Below are 16,242 nucleotides of genomic sequence, written 5' to 3' on the forward strand. Positions count from 1 at the left end.
GTTATTTGTTTCTATCCGACTGTGTAACAACTACAACGACGACAATAACACTGACAACAACTCGAAAACCAAGAACAACTACAATGTCAACAACAACAGCTTTATACTGATAAACTGTTGGTGGAACACGATTGATTTGACACGTTACAACCTTGATTTCATCTACGACGACGACAACAACAACATCAACTTAAATTCGAGAACATAATTATACGTCTTCAACAACATAGCCAACAACAAATCCGATAGAACTTCAACTACAATCACAACAGTGATCATGGGCTGCCTAATCTACTTGTTGAGTCTGGCAGACATTTTACTTCCACCCTTGAGAGAGAATGTTTTTTCCTCGTACACTTTGTGCCTCAAACCTGTCTAAGAGGATACAATTCTACATTAATCCCCGATTATCAACCCAAATAGGCGCGGGACACTTCTGTCTCAACTCGGACGCCGCTGTAAGAACGATCTCCAGTAACAGACGCTGATAACGATACAGCTATCTGCTCGCTCCTAAGCCACTCCCCCATCCTGTATGCATACACACTGGCACCAATTAAACCTCCAACTGAGCTGTTAACCCGTGGTTTGTAAAAATGTAAAAATATTGTACAAATTACGTCGAACCTAAATCCGCGATTTGTAAAAAAATTTTTTTTAAATTCTCTATTCAGCCTATTGTCCCATTGCTGGGAAATTCGGATCGCTTCCTCCCAGTGGAAAGCTAGCAGCAACAGAGTCGCGCTACCCCAAAGTCAAGGGATCCATTAGATTTGTTTTTCTTTCTTTTTCCATTTCGTTATTAGCGAGATTTAAGAAACAGCACGTTTCGTTTTGCAGCTCGTTTCGTTTGGTGAATGAGTCACCCCGCGAAACGGAACGTGTAACGAGACGGCATAGGCCGCAGACAAGATTTAGATGTATTCACGTTTCGTTTCGGAATGAAAGGCCGGGCATGGCAGGATATGATCCGCTGACTGGGCATGGCATAATTTCAACTCCACGAGTCAATAAAGGATTGACATACTCGCATTGCACGCACAAGAGCTTCACATTTTTCAATTCATGCACCTGATCACATACGAAGCCAGAATAAAAATTCGATGCGATGACCTACTTCTGCTTCGCCATTTGCTTTCTCACCATGAAGTTGGATAAATGTACCAGGATCAGCACCCTTCAAAATATTTCAGTTCACAACAGTTGTCTACCTCCAATGAACACATTCTCAGCGCTGAAAGACTGTGAAAGGGTTGATGAATCTAGCAATGCATAAAATGGCCAACAAATAAAACTGTTAGTGTGCAAAAATACTCACAAAAGTTGACGAAATATTGTTCGTTTTTTGGGGGTGGAAAACGTGACTGCGTTTTGACGTTCCACGTTCCGTTTCAGTTGACCTTCACCTTTCCAGCGAGAGACCCCCGAAATAATGACGTTTACCACAACTTCAAAACGAAACGTCCCAACGTTTCGTTTCTTAAATCTCCGTATTTTCCTTCATCGCTGGCGAATTCGGATCGCTTCCTCCCAGTGAAAAGTTAGCAGCAACAGAGTCTTTCTTTCTTTCTTTATTTGGTGTTAAAACGTCGTTTTCAACCACGAAGGTTATATCGCGAAGCAACAGAGTCGCGCTTGTGGTCCAAGTTGTGGAAATTTCCAAGTTGTGGAATGTGTCCAAGTTGTGGTATGTGTCCAATATGTGCAATGATGTGGTATATGTCCAAGATGTGGAATGTGTTCAAGATGTAGTATGTGTCCAAATTGTGGTATGTGTCCAAGTTGTGGTATGTGTCCAAGATGTGGAATGTGTTCAAGATGTGGTATGTGTCCAAGATGTGGAATGTGTCCAAGATGTGGTATGTGTCCAAGTTGTGGTATGTGTCCAAGATGTGGTATGTGTCCAAGTTGTGGTATGTGTCCACGATGTGGTAATGTGTCCAAGTTATGGTATGTGTCCAAGTTGTGGTGTGTGTCCAAGTTGTGGTATGTGTCCAAGATGTGGAATGTGTTCAAGATGTGGTATGTGTCCAAGATGTGGTATGTGTCCAAGTTGTGGTATGTGTTTAAGTAGTGGTATGTGTCCAAGTTGTGGTATGTGTCCAAGCTATGGTAATGTGTCCAAGTTATGGTATGTGTCCAAGTTGTGGTATGCGTATAAGATGTGGTCTGTGTCCAAGTTGTGGTATGTGTCCAAGATGTGGTATGTGTCCAAGTTGTGGTATGTGACCAAGTTGTGGTATGTGTCAAAGACGTGGTAATATCGTCATGTGTCCAAGTTTTGGTATGTGTCCAAGTTGTGGAATGTGATGGGACAATAAAGAAATGGAGAAAAAAAATCTAATAGATTCACTGACTTTCGGGTAGCGCGACCCTGTTGTTTCTAGCTTTTCACTCGAAGGAAGCGACCCAAATTTCCCAGCGATGGGACAATAAAGAAAAGGAAGTCCACTGGGAGGAAGTGATCCGAATTTCCCAGCGACGGGACAATCTAGTAATGCTATGGAGAAAGAAAACAAAATCAACGGAGTCGCGCTACCCCAAAAGTCAAGGGATTTTGTTTTTGTGCCTTGACTTTTGGGATGACAAGAAGATATCGGGAACATTAACGTGATTTGTAAAAAAAATGATTACAAATCACGGGGCGCGCAGACCCTTGAGTTTAACTCCCAGGCTCAAAACTGTAAGGTTCAGCAGCTAAAGTTGCTTCTAATTCTATGAATACGGCTTCTGACGTCATCGAACATTTTAACCAGAATTCACCACTTCCGTACTCTCGCGGACGTTCGAGATACATTGGCCGCCAGATCGGAACGCGAAAACGCTTTGCTTCAGCCACGAAATTCGTTGGATTATGGCCTAAACGATTCCGAAATAAACTAAACCCTGTGAGGGAAGGTGAGAAAACAATTTCCTACGGCATGCATATGTCTGGTTAACCTAAAGGCTGTTCTTAACCAGACGAACCATTGGTTCGCCGAACTAAGGTTCGCGAACCATGGTTTGTGTCTTAACTGGGTGAACTTGTTCGGCAAACTCAAGGACTAGTTCGTCCAGTTAAGACACGAAACCTGGATCGCCGACAAACGAGGGGAGCTCACTCCGAGTCGACAATAAAAGCAAGTAAGTTATTCCCCTTCCAAAAATGGCTGCCTCCAAGACGAAATCACCGATTGAGTGGTAACTCCGTGCTGGTTGTCGATTTGGGTCTCTCCTTCCCACTTGATCATGGTGCACGAAGCCTGGTAATCTTGAACTTTAGTGTGTTAAATTCATAGCTCAGAATCGAGTGGCATACTTTACTTATTTTAGATCCAAGTACCTGTAATCAAGCCCAAGAACATTTATGAAATTAATTGACGGATTAAGCTCCAAACCTAAGCATAATTAATTAATTTGGTTGTTTGATCGGCGAAAATGGCGTAGGTTGTCAACCAAGGGACTTCAATTACACGACAAAGTTGCCTCCCCTGTCCGCTGACACGGATAATTCCTTCTTTGACGCATGTAATTTGTAAACAAAATGCATTCGTACTAGAGTACGCTATGATTCGTACACTACAGTTCATCGGAGTTCATTCCGTGACTTTAAAGGGATCTAAAAGACTTGTTATGATTACAAGTGCAGGTTCTCCAAATTTGGAGGCTTGAATGCCTCTGAATTATGAGCTATGAATTTAACACATTAAAGTTCAAGATTACCCGAAGCCTTCTATGTCATTTACCCTCCTGGGTTAAAGGTTATAAATTGATTCGAGAAAATAACATGACTGGTATGGACTGATCATTGTGTCTACCGTGGAGCCATCGGGGTTCCATGGGAAATGCTACACAAAAAAACTTGCCTGTGAAAAGGGAAAGACGGTGACCAAAAATAAATGATGATAGCGATATTTCTAATTGTGGATCAGCAGAGTCGAGAAGCATACATGATGTTTACCAAAGTGTCTGTCCACGTGTGTGTTTGAGCTCTTTTCGGTACAGAATATGAGTTTGGGGATTGAGTGAAGAGGGAGACCTAAAAAAAAACTACTCGGGATTTTGGTTCTTTTTATCACAATTCAGTCTGTTTTAATTTTCAAGTTATATCAGAAATTTTCTATTTGCACTGATACACTGGAATCCCTTGTGGATGTATTGCTTTAAGGGTCTACAAATAGTACTACTGAACCAAAATCATCCTGTTTCTTTACGTTTTGAGCAATTCAATTGGTCTTGGTTTTTGTTTTTTAAAAATTTGATTCCTCTTCATTCTTCTAAAAAAAAAGCTTTCATTGCGATAAACAAAACATTACTGGATAGACGTTTTCTTGGAGAACGTCTGTATTAGCAAGCATTTAAAGTAGGAGGACGATATGGAACGTACGATAAAAGGATGTGCTTTAGCTTTCTGTCTCATCATTTATAAATGTTGCCCTTCAATCACACACACACACACACACACACACACACTTTTGATCCAGCTCCAACCATATTTCATAAGGCTTTATTCAGGGTTGTCTCTTGTTCTTAAACATCCGATTTCTAAGCACACGTCTGTGCTGAGAATATGAACATGAACCGATATGAACATCAATGTCAGCCGCCTTTTTATTATGAAATAATGTTCATTTGTGTTCCAAACACATCCGAAGAATACTTGTTGGTGTGTCTTCAGTCGCCCTGACATCATCACAACTCGACCATGTCCTGCAAAAATACAAATATATACAGGGTGACACCCAAACATTCAACCCAAACAAATGCTTATTTCTTTTACATCTGTTGACCGAATTAGTTATCTTTCTTTTTTTCTTTCTTTTTTTTTTGGTCCCTGTCCTGTCCTGTCTTGTCTTGTCTTGTCATGTCTTGTCTTGTCATCCCTCTATTGGCCTACTGGCAACCTTTTCCTAACTTGTCTTGTCTTACCATGTCTTGTCTTGTATTGTATATACATTTAGCATACATTTGGGTAAAGGTTTGCGAACAGGTAAGGGGTGTAAGAGAGAGAGAGAGAGAGAGAGAGAGAGAGAGAGAGAGAGAGAGACAGAGACAGAGATGGTGGTGGTCTATGTTACATTACACAGGTCAACACAGTTGCAAGTTCATAGGTTATAAAGGCTGCCCTTTTCGTAGCGTTCATTAATTAATTCCTATTGTTTACATGTGCCAATAATGTTATAAAACTGTACCTAAGGGGGTATAATAACGATTGGCTGTAGCTTTAGAAAACAGAAACAATTATTTCAGTATTGCAAAGTGGTGTTGATACTGTCAAATGTAAACAGAACAGTCTCAAAGTGAAAGTGGATGTTTTCCGGAAATTGCGAAGTTAACAAGAATACAGAAAAGCGCGCTTTCCTGCTTAGCACAATCCGCTACCGCACTAATCTGGCGTGTCAATATCACTACGTTGTGCACGTGGAAGTTGAGCGATTTCCTTCACGCGGGGATTGACGAAGCTATACTGTCTGTGTTGACGGTCTAAAAATAGCCCAAGCCCTGGAGAACTGTTTCTAATGATAGCAATAAACTTTATTAAGAATTGATTATTTCTTGTAATTGGTAAGGACTTCAAACCTAAAACTTTGCAGGAAGCTTAATTTATACATCCCCGCAACGATGGGAAAAGCCCTGGAAGTAAGTAAACTAATTAAATAGGACTTTGTCAGCCTTTAAATGAGGGGTTATTGTGTATAGTGAGGAAATAATTTTCTGATGTATTTTTAATTCATTATTGGTGTTTTATGCAAAACGTACGGTCAATATTGAAAGTTTAAAAAAAGTACTGCCCTCACATTAATACGAAGGCGGGATCACAGCTGGATAAGACAAGGTACGGCAATTTCGACCCGGAGGTCTCTTTCAGGGCGCACAGAGGATGAGACAACACAGGAGAAAAAAAAAACCCACAGATAATAGCACACGGAAGGAACGATTACAGCAGTTATAATTAAATTACTTTGTGGGTCAGGGTTTTTTAGGAGTACAGGGGAAACCCCTTTTAAGACCTTAAAAAATGTGAGAAAATCAAGTCTTAAAATGGAAGGGGTCTAAAAATGGGGGTAATTTACAGAGGTTATGAACAGAACATCTTCTTCTTCTTCAGCGTTCCAGAAATTCTGGTGACGTGTGAGCTTGTTTGCCCATTTGGGTTCCCCACACTATACTCTGAGAGCATAGTCAGCTTCACTCCGCTTTCGTTGGGTAGGCATGCTGGATATTTTTGTGTTTCCATAACCCACCGAACTCCGACATGGTTTACAGGATCTTTTCCGTGCGCACTTGGTCTTGTGCTTGCGTGTACACACGAAGGGGATTAAGTCACTAAGCAGGTCTGCACATAAGTTGACCTGGGAGATCGGAAAAATCTCCACTCTTAACCCACCAGGCGGCAGCGACCGGGATTCGAACTCACGACCTCCCGATTAGGAGGCCGACGTCTTACCACTGCGCGCCACTTCACCCGTCACAGAACATCTAAAGAAGCAAGATCTTAAAAAGGAGGAAGTCTGAAATGAATGGGTCTGAAAGGGGGGTTCCACTGTGGAAAAGTACCTGTCAGTTTACCTGTATGTATTAGGACTGGGTGGCCGAGTGGTAACGCACTTGCGCTCGGAAGCGAGAGGTTGCGAGTTCGACCCTGGGTCAGGGCGTTAGCAATTTTCTCCCCCCTTTCCTAACCTAGGTGGTGGGTTCAAGTGCCAGTCTTTCGGATGAGACGAAAAACCGAGGTCCCTTCCGTGTACACTACATTGGGGTGTGCACGTTAAAGATCCCACGATTGACAAAAGGGTCTTTCCTGGCAAAATTGTATAGGCATAGATAAAAATGTCCACCAAAATACCCGTGTGACTTGGAATAATAGGCCGTGAAAAGTAGGATATGCGCCGAAATGGCTGCGATCTGCTGGCCGATGTGAATGCGTGATGTATTGTGTACAAAAATTCCATCTCACACGGCATAAATAAATCCCTGCGCCTTGAATATGTGCGCGATATAAATTGCATAAAAAAAGATTAAAAAAATAAAAATCCCTGCGGTCAGAACTGTACCCACGGAATACGCGCGATATAAGCCTCATATTGATTGATTGAATAAGACCACCCCTGACATGCGGCACATACCAAATATCTACAAGTGCTTTGTGTGAACAGTAAAAAAAATTGTTTTCCTTTTTGCGAATTCATTTCATTAAACACAACAACAACAAAATTCATCAAATTCCAGCTGAGCAGAACGGCTTTCACAATTATGACTGGGCCTTTAAAGGCATGTTCCTCACCATATTACCCAGCATATCAGACACCACATGTTTGACTAGGTTTTTACATGGGAACAACAAGACTATACAGGATGGTAAAAAAACCTCCCTATTTTCTTTTTAATCACATTTTTGACTGCGAAAAAAAAAGAGATCAAAAAGGAAATAGGGCGCTTTTTTTTAGACACCCCTTTTTACGTCCAGCTTCTTTTGGTGGAGATTCAAGTTACAGACACATGTGAAATTCATTAAGCAAAAAGGTTCCCACTATGCACTGCCACAGAACACAACCAGGTTATTAATGTGCGGTACAGTGTATAATTATGTTAAAGTAAAAGGATGCCCTTCTTTTGTTTAATTGGAGCATCTATGATGTCTGACATTTTGGTTCTAACGGTAAGGAACGTATGTTTAGGCTCTAATAAGGACAGTTTGTCTTGTCAAAAGCCTCATGCATATTCCTTCCTCCCCATGCAAGACTTTCTTTTATTTGAATATCTGCCTTTATAGTACAAAAATCAAATAAAAAGGTCGCACTCTGCGCATAGCGACAAAAATCGCAATTTTACCAAGAAAACCTCACACTCTTTATGTGGAGAAAGACCCTGACTGTTGCAGTATGTTATGCATTTGAAAACATCTGAAATTGTGTACTTGAATTCTACAGTTTGATCAGTTCTGTGTGTTTAAAAAGTTACCTTGATCATTCTGACATGCTCTTGCTCAAATCACATCCCAGACAATATTGTAGACTCCATTGATAGACGCTGTGGTGCATGGGAGAACTGCATTCTGAGGAAACGAAAAAAATATACACTGAGGAAGAACAGTCACAACAACATTTGCAGCAGCAACAGGCTATATAATTTTATTCAAAGAACACTTAAATAAGGTAAAATGAAAATCAGTGTTGAGACAGTAAATTTGATTTGGGGGAGATGGAAGGATTGGGGTGGGGGTTTAGAGGCGGGGATAGAAGGATAGCTGGGAACCGGGGAAGGTGGGGTGGCTAACACAGTTTGATCATGTAATGACTGGTACAATGTTTAATATATGATATCTAAAAAGGCAGCAACTCTGTAATGCATTATGTGAACCAACTTCTCCATTAACTAAATAAAGATCAGTAAAAGTTACCTCTTTAATTCTGGAATCTTTTTGGTCCCATCACAGCTCAGACGCAGACTCAATGGACAGATACTGTAATGATGAAAAAAACACCAGCATTTTAACGGAGAACAAGAATTATGCAGAGAGGAGAAACAGTAATGAGTAAGAACAACAGCAGCAGCAGCAGCAGACTCAATACTCTTACTCTACATAACACTCTCACTGAATGACTGATTCAGTAACTAAATCCCAGTGAAGTGCAAGTGATCAAAATTACTGATGTAAAAACAGAGAGAGAGAGAGAGAGAGAGAGAGAGAGAGAGAGAGAGAGAGAGAGAGAGACAGAGACAGAGACAGAGAGACAGAGAGACAGAGAGAGAGACAGACAGACACAGACAGACAGACAGGCAGAGACAATGCGAATGTGTGTGTGTGTGTGTACATGGGAAATGCAGTGCCATTGAAAACAAACACTTGCTTCATTTAAATATCAACAGTTATACAACATAAGAGGCACTAGAAAAGTTGTACATGAAAATAAATGTTGCTCTTGCTGATGGAAAAAGAGCAGGGGGAGAGGGTCGATGTTGCTTGCACTTGCAGATAATTATGCACTAACATCCAGCTGTTTTTCTGGGTGTACTGTAACCCTGTAATGTTTAAGCAGAAATGTTTGTGGATCACGTTATGCTTCTGCTTTTAGATCAGTTTGAGTATTTGCAATATTACCTGGATCATTGCGGCATCCTCTTGATCACATCACATTTGAGACTTTGACCTATATATAGACTCCATGGGCAGACGCTGAAGTTATTACAAGGGCATTCTGAAAAATGACAATACAAATGCAGAGATGTAGAACTTTACATTACACTTACAGAAGCAACAACCAGAGAGCTGATTTATACAGGTAGAGAGAAAGAGAAGAAGAAGTAAAAGAAAAAAGAGAGCATAGAAAGAGAGAGAGGGGGTGGGGGATGGGGCAAAGGGAGTGTGTAATGTGATGTGAGGAAGGGGAAGAGCAATGGAAAATGAAACTCTCAGTACTTTTAATTTATATTAACAGTTATGGAACTATTTGAGCACTCCCCATAACCACAAACAAGGTACAGACGGCAACATATGTTGCACGGAAGGGTGGGGGTAGTTGGACTGGAGAGTGTTGTTATGGGTTTAGGGTGGTGCTGGGGCGGAGTGTGTATGTAACTTGATAATAAAGTTAAAAAACAAAGGAATACTGTACTCACCAATACAAGAACGAGACAAGACGGTACGAATTTTCGCTTATGGAAGCTTCATCAGGAAAAACAAGAACACAAAAGACAACAAAAAGCAGACGCAACACGGAACGAACAAGGTTTTGAAATAACTTGATAATAATAAGCATGATCAGTTAGAGCTAACAACTATCTTGATCTTCACAGACATAAATTGCACAATGATTTCACCTGCATGTACCTTTATTTTTGCCCTTGAGTTAGGTGGAAAACAATGTTGAGTGGTGAACGCAAGTTGTATTGATCACTGGGTCATCCTGCGGTCCGGGCCATTCATCTGCACATTGCACCAGCACAAACAAACACAATGTTATGATCTCAATCAGCCTGCATGGTCAATCATGAATCTAAGAACACAAACACTGTCCAGATCTAATTGAAAACGAGATCATCATTACTTGGGAAATTCAATGAAAATCTAGCAGTCAACGAAGCAGATAGATCTGTCCTTGCGATTGTTGTTGCAAGCAGATAAATGTGTGAACTTCCTTATCTCAACGTTATCATTCAACATATTGATATTTTGCCTGATGGATGTTGTGCCGATGAGATAAACAAACAATCAAAATCAAAGTCATAAACTTTTGAAGAAAAAAATTAAACAAATTGAGCAGAAAGAATCTAGCTTACTACATGCTGATTTCGACAAAATCAATGCGTTTACATGCCGAAGTCATTCCTGCTTTTATTCATATCATACTAGATGGTCCTAATGCACAACAATACGAAAACGAGCTCAGCGAAATGAGTAACACTGCCTCACCTGCACTAACACAATGCTGCAGAAGCGAAGGTCGTCTACGACTGGAAATTTCGAAGTCGAACAGCGGCGTTTTTTCACTCTCAGCGGTTGTCTTGCTCGGAAAAGTGAAAAGCTTAACTTGAAATCGAACGGAAGTCACCATTCTACCTTTTCGTTCAAGCGTTGTTTTTATAAAATCTCAGAAAATGTAATTTTGACTTGGGTGATTTCGTCCGCCATTGAGATTCAGTTTTTCAATAATTTGTCTTCCTCCTTGGCAGAAGAGTCAAAGGTTCGGCCCGATCTTCAAGGTTCCCAAGACATGACTTGCAAACCCCGAACCTAGTTCGCCGAACCTCCCAAACCTAGTTCGAAAACTCAGGTTCGTCTGGTTAAGAACCAAGACAAGTTCGCCGAACCAGTCTTGAGGTTCGCCGAACCCCACGAACCTAGTTCGCGAACCAAAGGTTCGTCTGGTTAAGAACAGCCTTAAGTCACGCCAAAACGCAAATAAACGCGTTTTTGACACCAAAAATAGCCTGTTGGGGTCCTTTAAAGGAAAAGTCCAAGGTTTAGGGTCACTTTTGATACGTTGACCCTCTTAATTCATCAACCACAAATGCGTGTGTAAAAATGAACACAGAAATCCAAAAAGTATACTTTGACTCGTTTTTGGTTGTTCTGAATCGTTCCATCGCGCGCGCAGTCTTGGCTCATGACCTTGTGCACATACGTGTGCTACGTCACGAGCCTTGAACAACAAATATGGCCGGCTCAAGCAGTGAGGAAGACAAGTGGAATACGGACCGGTTTTCAGCCAGCCTGAGGTTTTAGCGTGCACGTTTGAGCCTCTTCGTCGTCAAAATGCTGGCGAGGCCACATGGAACTGCTTGAAACAGAGCCAGCATAAGCGGCAATACGAAATGGTATGTGATTCTCTTTGTTGTGATGTTGAAACACTAGTCCTTGAACTGCCCAGTTTAGAATAAATGCTTCCACAGTGATGTTCACACGCGACTATCCTTATTTTCTCTTTCTGAGTAATTCTTCAGTCACACAACGAAACATGTAGACATCAAGTTAACATTGCGCAAAGCCTGTTTCTTGCGGACAAAACTGCAATTATCCTGGTATTTTTATTTGCGACAGTAAGACACTACATGACATCGACACCACTAAACAGTGAAACTTTTTTGAAATGGCGGTGGGCTGCTTTCATGTGCTAATACTAGATCTAATAGTGATCCTGACATTTTTCTTGCGAAACGGTCAAAGGGAAGTAATAAATGAATTTAGTTTTTTTAAACGAGCACACGTGATTTCCGATCTCAAACTAGATCTGAAATCATAAGATTTTCTGAGCAGTGGCGAAACGCTGATGGCGTGATATCGCAAGCCGTTTTGGAAGCAAATAAGCACTGTCAGTGTCAGACATATGCTGAAACACGATTACAGCAGTTCAAACTTTTTGATTATTGATTTTTAGGAGTACGCAATATCGGACAGTCACACTACAAAAAGACAATGCGTTAGTGCATAGATCGGTATTCTCAAACGTCACGAACACTGAACAGACAGTACGTTGCTACTATATATTTTACTGTATTAACAAAACCTCACAGTCCCATTAAAAATGTGTGGTGTGTGCCGAAAAGCAACCATATGAGATTCAGTCAGTGGGACCCTGAATCTACCTGGGGTTAAATCGGGTTATTGACTCTCATTGCATGAATTTTTAAACTGAATACTGTATATAGGCTACATGTACTACTGTTCGTGTTGTTTTTGTGATCCACTGCAATTTATGTGTATACCTTAGAATCTCAAGGTAATTTTTGAACGGGGCATACCGAGATGATTCATTTTGCCATGATCACAGAGTGATACGTGTATTTTGCTTATCAGGTGTCAGTGCAGAAACTCCAAGAGGGAACGAAATTCAAATATCTGGAAAACCTGGATGAGGAGATAGACAGGCTAACAGCACATCCTCCTATGTTTGCTCGGACATATACTACCTTCAAACTGCATACTATGCGTACACACAGGAATATGGACGACTCAACATTGATCAAAATGGGTAAGTAACACAACACAAACAGATGATTTCCATTATGATAGATTTATTTATCTGAAACTGAAAGTAAAATTGACAACAGAGTGTACAATTTGTTTTCAAATACGAAAATATCACATTGGGTTAAAAAAAAAACCACCAACATATATCATTAAAACTATTCTTTATTTCTAAACACATACATATCAGCATAGTTTATTCATGTAAACATCCTCATTTCGGTTCCCAGTCTATCTGAAATCAAGGTAAGATATGCCAAAAAAATAGCGATCACACAGTGCTTCAGCATGAATTTGAAAACCTGCTCTACGTCACATAGACACAGCGTGTCTTATGATTCTATCCACCCTCTCCAAACAAACACGTACACGTTTTCTCGGGTACGAATGTCTTAAAAGCTCAAACTAAGCTGCTGTTTTATTCTGTCTTGCTTTGCAGGAAATACAGGCACGTCGCTTACCCATGACAGGCAGCTGGTGCGCTAGCGAGTGGGGTTTCTAGGCAGAAGCATCAGAGTACCATTACCAACCTGTGCAGTCAAAACAATCAGAAATACTTTCCCAAACGGATGAAGAGTGGGGTTCAAACTCCCTGAGCTACAGAAGGCTGAAATATACTTTTACAAATCGTGTGACTGTGTTGAACTAGTATCTTTGGTTGAACAGATTCCTGCGTGGTTTGAAGATACTGAGTTGTCACGTGGTCCAGTACATGGTTCACATTCTGCAACATTTTGTTCCAGACTTTTTCCACTGTTGGTGTACTCCAGCATCAGGTAGTCAGTCCATGAGCCGGTCAGCATAGCTTGTGTCCAGTATTTTCCGTTTGCCTGTTGCCTGAAACATGGTTTTGGGGAAGTAACTAACGATCTCTGCACACATTTTAACATGTGAATAAGAACAGAAAAGTTTGTCAAAAGTATACATAGTTTAATTTGCATTTACTTCAAGACCAGACTTTCTTTTCGTTCATTATTTCTTCATAAAGATTCTGGAAATTAACAAAATGTTTCCCCCTATCAAGGCCTCCTAACTTTTTTTTAAATGCAGGTCGGTTTTTTGTCATCTGTGCATTACTACCTCTTGCCACCCGTGCGGTCATTGCCACCAGGTATCTCAACAATCAAACCGTCTATACAGGCATAAAGGCACGTCCTTTTCCAAAACAGGATTGCTCACTACACAGATCTGCGAAGACTTTTACATGGAGAAAAAAATCTCTTGACTTGAACATATACCAGGAATAAACATCCTGACTGGTTTTTGGAGCTGGATTTTTTAGGGAATGTTTTACACGTGTGGCGTTTAAGAAATTAATTCATAAAATTCTACATTCGCAAAGAGAGTACTCATACTGTTACAGAGTGTTGAGTTCTGGTATTTTTCAAAACGGAAGGATGGCCACATCCCATGTAAAAGCCTGGTAAGATTTGAGATTTTGAACCCAATCGTTTACACGGGAAGGGCTGTCGAAGGGCTGTCCATTTAAGAGGAGGCATCCATGCCTGGATGAGAAATACACTGATAACACAGAAAAAGCACGAGTTTAACCTGCATATTCACAAAACTGGTTCAGAGGTCCGGCAAAGGGAACACATGTTAGTTATTTTAAGAGAACATCACGAAGACCGAATTATTAAATTAAAGCCTTTCTGCAAGAATGTACATCTTCTATGAATTATATTCTAAAACGCCACATGTGTGATTCATTCCACACACAAAATCCAGCTCCAAGAAGCAGTGAGGCTGTTGATTATTGGTATGTGTTCAAGTCGACAGATGATTTTACCTGTGTAAACTGAGCCTTGGCAGATCTGATATAGTGAGCAAAGACCTGCATTTTTTTTAAACGTGTTCAGAGGCCTTGAAATGGTTAAACATTTTGTTTATTTCAAGTAGTCTTTATGAAGAAAAAATTAACAATAAGGAAGGCACATGGGTTGAAATGCAAATTAGATTCCTTTTGACGAACTGTTTATGTTCTTCTTCATGTGTTACATTATGCGTACGTAGATCGCAAGATATTTTCGAAAAAATTCATAGATAAGCCAATCTGCAAACGGACAAAAATTCACAATATAAATTTATGAAGCCAATAAATTTGACTCAAGAACAAAGCTTATGTGTTTGAGGTGATGTGCATGGGTATGAATGTTGAATGAGTCCGTCAAAGATACCCTCCATGTCGCCTCACAGTGGAACCTACCATTAAAATTATACCACCTTAAATTACCTTGCTCTTTCAAATGTACTGCTTAAACTTCTTGAACATGCAACTCTTGCTGTCTACCATAAAGACCATCAGGTCAACAACATACTCGTGAATGTTTTGTTTTGGTCTATAATTAAACATTTCAGAAAATACCCTTTTTGACTCACATGCGAAGCAAAAGTGAGTCTATGTACTCACCCGAGTCGTCCGTCCGTCCGTCCGGACGTCCGTCCGTCCGGAAAACTTTAACGTTGGATATTTCTTGGACACTATTCAGTCTATCAGTACCAAATTTGGCAAGGTGGTGTATGATGACAAGGCCACAAAAAACATACATAGCATCTTGACCTTGCTTCAAGGTCAAGGTCGCAGGGGCCATAAATGTTGCCTAAAAAACAGCTATTTTTCATATTTTTCCCATTTTCTCTGAAGTTTTTGAGATTCAATACCTCACCTATATATGATATATAGGGCAAAGTAAGCCCCATCTTTTGATACCAGTTTGGTTTACCTTGCTTCAAGGTCAAGGTCACAGGAGCTCTTCAAAGTTGGATTGTATACATATTTTGAAGTGACCTTGACCCTGAACTATGGAAGATAACTGTTTCAAACTTAAAAATTATGTGGGGCACATGTTATGCTTTCATCATGAGACACATTCGGTCACATATGATCAAGGTCAAGGTCACTTTGACCCTTATGAAATGTGACCAAAATAAGGTAGTGAACCACTAAAAGTGACCATATCTCATGGTAGAAAGAGCCAATAAGCACCATTGTACTTCCTATGTCTTGAATTAACAGCTTTGTGTTGCATGACCTTGGATGACCTTGACCTTGGGTCAAGGTCACATGTATTTTGGTAGGAAAAATGTGTAAAGCATGTGAGTCGTATGGGCTTTGCCCTTCTTGTTTATATTTTTTATTCGGAAGCATACTGACTTTATTTGAAACTACTTCGACAGATATAGTTTTGCAGGTTGACGGGAGGTGAGTTACGAAAGAAATTCAATCCATATGTCGCTCAGCACAGAAAGCATAAACGATTAACATGAGTAGAAATGAACTTGTACTTGTTTTCATAATGTATTATTTGGATGGTATCTGTCAAAGACACTTTCTCGTTTTTTGCAAAGCTAGAATAAGGCACTAATTTTCAAAACAAAACAAAAATCTTACGATGAATGGCACGTTGGTTTTCTCCTGTGGTGATTCTGGACGGTAGGAACAGGACTGGTCAACAGTTGCGTTGTGATCACGGAGAACCGGGAAATCTGGAATGCCGAATGGTCACGGTGTCAGTGTCTAGTGACCTGTTCTGACCAGTGGCCGTGAGTGATGATGAAAGGTCTGGAAGTAAAAGAAGAGAGAAAATGAGTGTGAGTATAAATCAATTCGAAAGTATGCTTCTGATCTATACAGTACATTGAACATTTAGACACCCTCTGGAAGTCGTCTGGATGTGTATCCATGTTGTAGCAATTAGACTGGTTTTGCGTCTCTCAGTCAATGCAGAAAGATTAATTCCCTGCACAATTCGTAATCTTCTTGTCTCTAGCATGCAGGTGTCTGTTTATCTTAC

At 40.4% G+C, this 16,242-nt stretch overlaps 3 long non-coding RNA genes across 3 annotated transcripts in view; 1 reads left to right on the forward strand and 2 right to left on the reverse strand.

Annotated features, from left to right (window-relative positions):
- Nucleotides 1-3,995: 3,995 nt before the first annotated feature.
- LOC138982195 (uncharacterized) lies at nt 3,996-10,862 on the reverse strand. Its single transcript, XR_011460804.1, has 6 exons — nt 10,394-10,862; nt 9,812-9,907; nt 9,083-9,179; nt 8,381-8,443; nt 7,942-8,035; nt 3,996-4,689 (listed from the first exon to the last, which is right to left on the reverse strand). It is a non-coding gene; the product is annotated as an uncharacterized lncRNA (long non-coding RNA).
- A 66-nt stretch (nt 10,863-10,928) lies between these two features.
- LOC138982200 (uncharacterized) lies at nt 10,929-14,565 on the forward strand. Its single transcript, XR_011460807.1, has 3 exons — nt 10,929-11,298; nt 12,278-12,452; nt 12,888-14,565. It is a non-coding gene; the product is annotated as an uncharacterized lncRNA (long non-coding RNA).
- The window catches only part of LOC138982201 (uncharacterized), a 4,100-nt gene continuing 1,009 nt past the window's right edge, over nt 13,152-16,242 (reverse strand). Inside the window, exons 2-3 of the long non-coding RNA XR_011460808.1 lie at nt 15,840-16,010; nt 13,152-13,285 (exon numbers count right to left, since the gene is read on the reverse strand). This is a non-coding gene — a long non-coding RNA (uncharacterized lncRNA). The remainder of the gene's footprint in view (nt 13,286-15,839; nt 16,011-16,242) is intronic.

The sequence above is a fragment of the Littorina saxatilis genome, linkage group LG12, assembly GCF_037325665.1.
Source record: "Littorina saxatilis isolate snail1 linkage group LG12, US_GU_Lsax_2.0, whole genome shotgun sequence".
Taxonomy (NCBI): domain Eukaryota; kingdom Metazoa; phylum Mollusca; class Gastropoda; order Littorinimorpha; family Littorinidae; genus Littorina; species Littorina saxatilis.